Raw genomic sequence first — 7,780 nt, 5'->3', positions numbered from 1 at the left:
GATGGTGTGTGGAAAAGAGTGGCCAAAGGCCTTCTTTTATATCCAACACAAAGAGGAAAAGACAAAACCAAGGAAAGTACAAAGTACAAAGAGGTACAACTTAGAAAAGACAATAAAAAGGAGCTTTCTTCTCCATCACAAAAAGTCTTCCAAGGGTCATCTCCAACTCTTGTCACCAGCTGCAACCAGTCCAAAAACGAGGGCTTCTTCCATWMAGACTTCCTTCCAAGATATGACTTAAGCATTRAGCACCTCCTACAAAAGTCAAGATGCAGCCGGGCAATGCTGTTGGAATGCTGCAGCATCAYAGTGCAGTGAACTGAGTCAAAAAATGTTATCTACTCCAACTTGTTGTAAAAACATATTCATTATCACAATTAGCTCCAAACATAATAAATGGAAAATAAAGAAGTAAAAATGACTCAAGGTTGGGATAAACTATGAAAATCTACCTAATAAATATAAGAAATAGGTACTTTAAGCATGTAATAAACCATGCTTATCAAACACCTCCACCTTTCATTGACAATATTTATTCTCTTTACAACCTTGTTGATCTATCAGTGGAAGAAGAAAAATGTTAATTGCAGTTTTTGAATCAAAATGCAAAACTACATCCATTTCTTGTTGCAAAAGATAAAGTAGTCGAAACTCTCTCCCTTGTATCAGATCGTTGATGGAATGACGAGTGAAGCCTATCTTGTGATCTGTAACTCGCCCTTGCGGCGTATACATTCAGATCTATCCCAACTACCAATATGTGTGTTGTGATGTATCATCTAGCACTTGAAAAACAAACAATTACAAAAATTGAGTAATGCAACAACCATCATTTTTACCATTAACACATCTAACTAATATTATAGTGATAACATGGATTCCAAGGTTGCATATAATTGCATTCGGTTTTAGATCACTTACCATCCTTCATCTCTTATAGCAACAGTCAGCCAAGATGGAATATAGGTGATCATAACAACACTATTAGTAGTATTTGCATGGAGATCACCAAATCTATAAGTGTTAATTTCCTCAATTGAATGTCTACCTGCAAAACAACACTTTGATAGTGTTGTTTTTAAGAGGTGCAAAGTCTGAAGTTTTATTTCACTTATGATTGATAAAAGGTGGTGTTGAAGTCTGAAATCTGGATCAATAAGACTGTTTGTTTTTGTAAACTTATAAATATTTGAATTTGTTTAAATTGTCTATTTTACTCATTAGAAAATTATAATGTTGAATTTCTAGATGCATTTATATAATTTCACATATTTTATCATCATCATTACGAAATTTACATCTAAATTACATAATTAGCATTCATTTATAGAAAATATGTCATTAAGGTATTTAACATATTTAAATCCTAATAAAATGCATCAATTGAGAGAGGAGAGGATTGATTTGATAAGGATCGATTGCGAGAAATGATCGATTAAGGTTAATCGATTGACAAACATCGTTGTTGAAAGTTTGGAGAACAATAAGAGGCAAATAAGAGGTTGGTTTACCTTTTACCAGATAAGAGGACACTAAGATATAAGTGCCTCTAAAAAATTGGAAAAACCAAACAGGCCGAATGACCCTATCTCTTAAAGAATCAAAAATAAGAGACTAATAGTAATAAGTGTTTTTTCTTTAAAAGACAAACAAGGTCTTTGATTTCAAACTTTTCAATATTTTCTACAACAACACACAGATTAGCATGAAAGAGCTACATCCACATGATGGATGAACACAAATAAACTGATAAGTAGATGACATGAAATACCAATCATACATAGGGATGGCAACAGGGCGGGGATGGGGCGGGGTTTGCAATCCCCGGCCCCGGCCCCGGCCCCGGTTTATACACACAGTCCCCGGCCCCGGTCAACTTTCAGTCAACCCCGGTCAACCCCCGGTCAACCTTCGGTCAACCCCCGGTCAACACCCGGTCAAATAAAAATTAATAATTTTTTCTAAGCATGATCAACATAACAACATAATTACATCATATCTAGTTTTGCCTAATAAAAATAATAAAATTGTAAAATTAACAATAATCCAAAGAAATGTAAAATTTAAAACAAGTGTTAATATAATTACATCATATCTAGTCAAGAAGAGTAGAAGATGATTGAAATTTGGACATATCAATTACAAAGCCCAAGTCCATAAGTTCAACAGGCCGCACATATCAATTATAAGCCCAAATAATCAAAATGTTAATATTTATATATATACCGGGTGCGGGGCGGGTCGGGGGATACAATACCCGGCCCCGGTTTGCCTCTACCGGGGATCCCCGGCTTGCCTCTACCGGGGATCCCCGGCCCCGGCCCCGGTACCCGTTTTAGCGGGGAATCCCCGTCCCCGTCCGGGTTGGGTGAACCGGGTTCCCCACCGGGTCGGGCCAAATCACCATCCCTAATCATACAAGTACATCTTTGGTTTGTAGGAAAAAGCCTACTTTGAGAAATTTTCATTTTCTTTTAGAGAAGACAATAAGAAATTAGACAACTGTCATTATAGCATTAGCAGCCCTAATATAAAATATAATCAGGAAAAATTGTCCAGGATTATGAAGAATTAAAACCCCTTTATATATACACATTAGAAACATCAACTACTTATATAACCATGAAAATTGCACAAAGTACACGAATAGACAAAGCTAAACTATGATTTAGACTCTTAAGTTGGAGCCTAGACATAAATCATGTCCAACTTGTCATGTGCCTTTAACTTGTTATTCTTTTTGGAAAGATGACTTCACCTCTAACAAATTACCTTATGATCTTCAAAGCGACTTTCTCAATACATAGGCAGGTTGATCTCCTAAATGGACCCAAACCGTCTTGATAGCATGTTGTTTACAAGGAGTGTCAACTACCTTCTCATGAACAAAGTAGCAATCTACCTTTGTTTATTCATGAAAAGTTTTGTTAATACATAGTAAGAAGCATCCTTGATATTACATTACATCTCCATTAATCCATCCATAAATTCCTTGATTCCGGTGTCAAATGTTGTATCCATACCAACTCACATATTAATTAATTATTCTAATGTAAATTAAAACGTTAAGAAATGTCTATTTTCATTTATATGGAATGTCTCCCCTTAGAACGAATTTCTTTTGGTGAGAATGTACATTTATTTACCTATTGATATTCACTATGATTGAAATTTTATTCATGCAAGTGAAAGTGATTGAATGCATGTAAAAGGTCGTGAATGTGGTTGAAAGTGAAGATAAATGTAAATATTAATGTAGTTTGAAGGTAGATGAAGTAATGAATGTCTGGTTTTTTGTGGGCTATCAATTGAAGGTGGTTGAAATTCCTTATTTTTTAGCCATTAGATTAAAAAATTAACTTATCGAAATGCTCATAAATATTCTATTATCATCATACAATTCCGAGCAAGGGCGGATTTATAGGATGGGGAGCAGGGTCTCATGCACCTGCTCAATCTAAATTTGTTAAGGTGCATACGCTAAAAATTAAGGGATGCTCCAGGATATTTAAGAAATAAAAGAAGAAAAGGTGCACTAAACTGAAAAATGAAGGGACCAAATTAAAAGTGATCCATTCTATATGCTTTTTACTCGGATACGAAGGGATTATTTTGTAAAATGTGCACTAATTAAACAAACACACAGAGATGGAGGTCCAAACTGTAATTAATCTCGGTTGGTTCAGTTTTAGTGGAAAAAGAAGTACACGGTCTGCCCTAACTTCAATCTCAGTCTCTACCCTAGACTTCTGGTATGTTTCATCTTCTTTTTCTTGTTTGTTTTTTTTTTTGTATGAACACCAAGTGCGATGATTCATTTGACATTAATGAGGTAAAAAGTTTGATGAAAACCAATGATGTTGATTTCCTTGACTGGGCCTTCGATTTCCTTGATGGTTTATGTTGGTTTTATCTGAGTACCAAATGTTCGATTAAATGCCCCGGTGTGTGATATTTTGTTTTTATTTAACCTAGCACTGGAATGAACTTTGTGGCATTAGGATTTTTTGTAGGAGCATAAAGCTTGGGGGAAATTCTCCCCATTTGTTTTTGTTGAACAAAAGCTCTTATTTTCACACTTTTTTTTTGGGTAAAAGGGGACGGAACCCCCGGAAAAAAATTATTGGATTAAAAAGAAATTACACAATAGAAATGGGCATTCCCATTTTTACAAGGAAAAGATAGCAACAACCTAAAAAAAAAGTTCATTTCAGTTCTATTATTACCACTCACTTTAATTTTGATTTCCATTATTCCCAACATAATCTTGCGTTTCCTTTTATAAAGAAGTTCATTCTCTTAATAAAAAAAATAGGAAGTAAAAGCAATAAAACCAATAAGATGGTCTGGTCGATGTTGATGGCTGGAGAATCACCATAGAGTTAGGGATTTTGTAGAGTTGTACTGCACTCATGGTGTTTAGGCCATAAAATGCACTGCCATCAGTACTTGCTCTGCTATTCTGCCCTCCACTAGCAGGTTTTTTCGGAAAACTCTAAAGTAAGGTAGACAAAAAAATCCAACGATTAATTACTATTGCTATAAAACAAGCTCACCTGTGTCGGTTTCGGGTACAGGTACCCTTTTGTTCGCTTGGATTTATCCATGGTTCGAATCCTACTTGAGGAGATTTGAAAATTGGTTACTTCCAATTACGTAAATCAATAGTTCAAAAGAGCGGAGCTCTACCAACTGAGCTTCCTTTAAGGGGTTGTTGTGTAAGACGTGAATAACGCCCGCTGGAACGCCCATGGATTTTATCATCAAAAGGCTGAGCAAAACTTACATAAATCTCTCGTGAGTCTCGTCGGCTCGTCGCCACTCGGCAGTAGTCGGACGGCAGGCGGCGGTCGGAATCGGAGGGCAGGCGGCGGTCGGAGTCGGACACAATTGCCGCGAGCAAACATATTAATTAGTACCGGTGCCACGGAAAGATATGTTTTTAGTCTAGTCGCAAGAGGAAGCGTGGATTAGGGGAAGACGATGAATGGCGTTGCCTACTACTCAACCAGATCACTAAGCAAGCCCAACATCTCAAAGGCCCAAGCCCAACATCTCAACCAGATCGGGTTTCGGGCGGGTTCGGGTGATGGATCGTAGGATCCTACCCGATCCTACAATACCCGATATAAAAATCGGATTCGGACTTCGGGATGGTTCGGGAGAATATTTCGGGTTCGGTGTCGGGTTTCGTCGGTTGGTTTTTTCGGGACTGGTAATGGTAACATTTTTTTAGGCTCAAATCAAAAATCAACCTATACATGTATATTGGGCTGGTTTTTGTTGCCTTGGGTCGTCACCCCCTGGGCTTATGACCAGGGCCGTCCCTGGTGGATGTTGCTGTTTAATTTTGGTTAAGAAATCAGAATCCAAGTTCTTATCTTATCTGTGTAAAATCTGTTCAATGAAGTTATCTGTGTGTAATTAGTAGCAAATGCAATTAGGAATTACATAAAGAGGAAAACTTTAAATCCCACTTATTTTACCTTCTAAGAACAATGAACATTCCAATTTCCAAATACATCAATCCACGCAAAATACAATTTGAATTGGTAGCTTTTAACTTTTAAGACTGCAAGGATAAACATACAAAATACACTCTAACATGGTCACTTGAAGTAATATCATAAATGTGAAAATTGTGTTGACCGTTGATCTACTTTTGCCATTTTGGTTTCTACTTTTCATTATCCACAGAAATAGCATTCTTGCTTATTTTAAGGGCTGTGATGTATAAAAGCTTGCAAACAGTTTATGATAGGTGCCATTGGGCTTGATTTTATTCTTTAGATTCATAAAATTTTACACTTGGGTTATACTTATACACAATGCATTGATCACTTAGCTGTATATTGGTTTGTCTTTGTAAATCCTCAAACCCGATCTTTCCCCAACCCGACCCGAAAATCCTCAAACCCAATCTTCCCCGAACCCGACTACCCCCGAACCCCGAACAATGTACTTCGGGGTATGTCTTTGTAAACCGAAACCCGATCGGGTTACCCATTTTTGGGCCCGATCCGATCCGACCCGTCCGATGCTCTCCCCTTCTCAAGCGGCCTTGATTCGTCCACCTCCTCCTCCCTCGACTTTCGCAGTCTCGCCTTGCTCTGTCGCTCACAGTCATGGACGAAGAGTTTTCTTTAATCAGTGAATCACCACTCTTCTGAACTCACGATTCACGAATCACGAATCGAAATCTCGCTCTCTGCCTCTCTCAAGTCTCGACTCTCGACCGTCTCTCGGCCTCTCGCTCGCCTCATCTATCGATTCACGGCTAAACCTAGACGAAATCCTCTCACGAATCTCGCATTTGAAATCTTGATTCACGGTTAGTCACTAGTAATTAGTTTTACTATTGTTGATGTTTTAATAACAAGTACATAGAGGCTTAGATGATTTTTGATTAGGTATTTAAGATTTTAGGTTTATATATATGATTAATCATTATCTTTGTAAATTTAGGAAATAGAAGAGTAAAATATGATTTTTGATTTAGTGTTTTTCCAATTCCGATTTTTGGCTTGCTGCATTTTCAATTCTAATTTTTGAGGAGAATGTGCTTCGAATTCTGAGGAGTGAGGACTCAAATAGAAAAGAGCAGTGTACTTTTTATGCCATGTTCTAATTCTTATTTTCATTTCCATGTACTAATTGCCATGATTTGCAAACTCACTGCCACTATTCTCAAGGTTTATTGGATATATATATATATATATATGTGTGTGTGTGTGTGTGTGTGTGTATAACGGGAGGTTCAATAAGAATGCTAAATATTCGTGAGAAGGTAAGATCTAAGAAGTGAAGGTTCCTATGTGAATCATTATAAAAATTCATTTGAAGATGCATATGTGAACCCATATGAATTATCTGTATTGTTGGTTCACATATGCATCTTGAAACAGATTTTTTCGGATTTTTCTAGTGGATTAGATATTAACCTTTCCCTTCTTATTTGAACCTGTCACTATATATGGTTTCAGTTGTTTAAGTTATGATCACATAAGTACTTGTCTCCATATTCTACCTCGTGTAAGTGACCTTGGCAAATTTTTAGCAGATTACTGAAAATTGTAAGTAACATTGGCTCAATAGTTAAACACTTGATTGTTGTTTGTCTGAGACACAAATACCTACAAAACCAACATTAGAGAAGATGAATTTGGAAGTTTCAAACTCACATAAGATTGTGATACAAGCAAAACATTACCATTATGAAAAGAAGACTAATAGGATTTTGTACTACAATAGTATTTGTAGAGAAGTGTTGCCATAAACGTAGAGAAGTGTAGACAGAGTGCCTTGACTTTACCATTTTCATGAAGATAGACCTTGAAACATCTTGATCAAATCAGCGTGGGGATTAGCCGCCTAGCTTGACCAAACCCCTTAAATAATGTTTTGTTTGCCGTTTTTTATATACTTGGGGCATTTTTTTGGCTTTTTGCCATGGGCATCAGAAACGTCAGGACCGGCCCTTGAGGATAATTATTTTCACCATTTTAGGACTAAGAAACTGAGTACTAACATCCTGATATCTTGTTGGAACTAAAGCATAGGGATGCCATAATGTTTCCATCTCAATGTTTTAAGTGATCGTTGTTTTAGGGGTGTTCAAAAAAACCGTTGGACCGCTCAAACCGGCCGAACCAAGTCAAACCGGACCGTTTTTGGCGGTTTGAGCGGTCTGGCGGTCCGGTCTGGTTTGGAAAATAACAAAACCGGGCGGTCCGGTCCGGTCTGCGGTTTGGAATCTTTTTTGGGCGGTTTGGACCAAACC

At 37.3% G+C, this 7,780-nt stretch overlaps 1 protein-coding gene across 1 annotated transcript in view; it reads left to right on the top strand.

Moving 5' to 3' along the window:
- Positions 1–6,104: 6,104 nt before the first annotated feature.
- LOC112499648 (protein FAM192A) overlaps positions 6,105–7,780 on the top strand; it is a 17,993-nt gene continuing 16,317 nt past the window's right edge. The window contains exon 1 of the mRNA XM_025102959.1: positions 6,105–6,331. The gene's annotated coding sequence lies outside the window, so the exon portion shown is untranslated. The remainder of the gene's footprint in view (positions 6,332–7,780) is intronic.

This window comes from Cynara cardunculus (assembly GCF_001531365.2).
Source record: "Cynara cardunculus var. scolymus isolate 2C chromosome LG 16, CcrdV1, whole genome shotgun sequence".
In the NCBI taxonomy this organism is placed as follows: Eukaryota; Viridiplantae; Streptophyta; class Magnoliopsida; order Asterales; family Asteraceae; genus Cynara; species Cynara cardunculus.
This window is presented reverse-complemented; position numbering and strand designations above follow the sequence as displayed.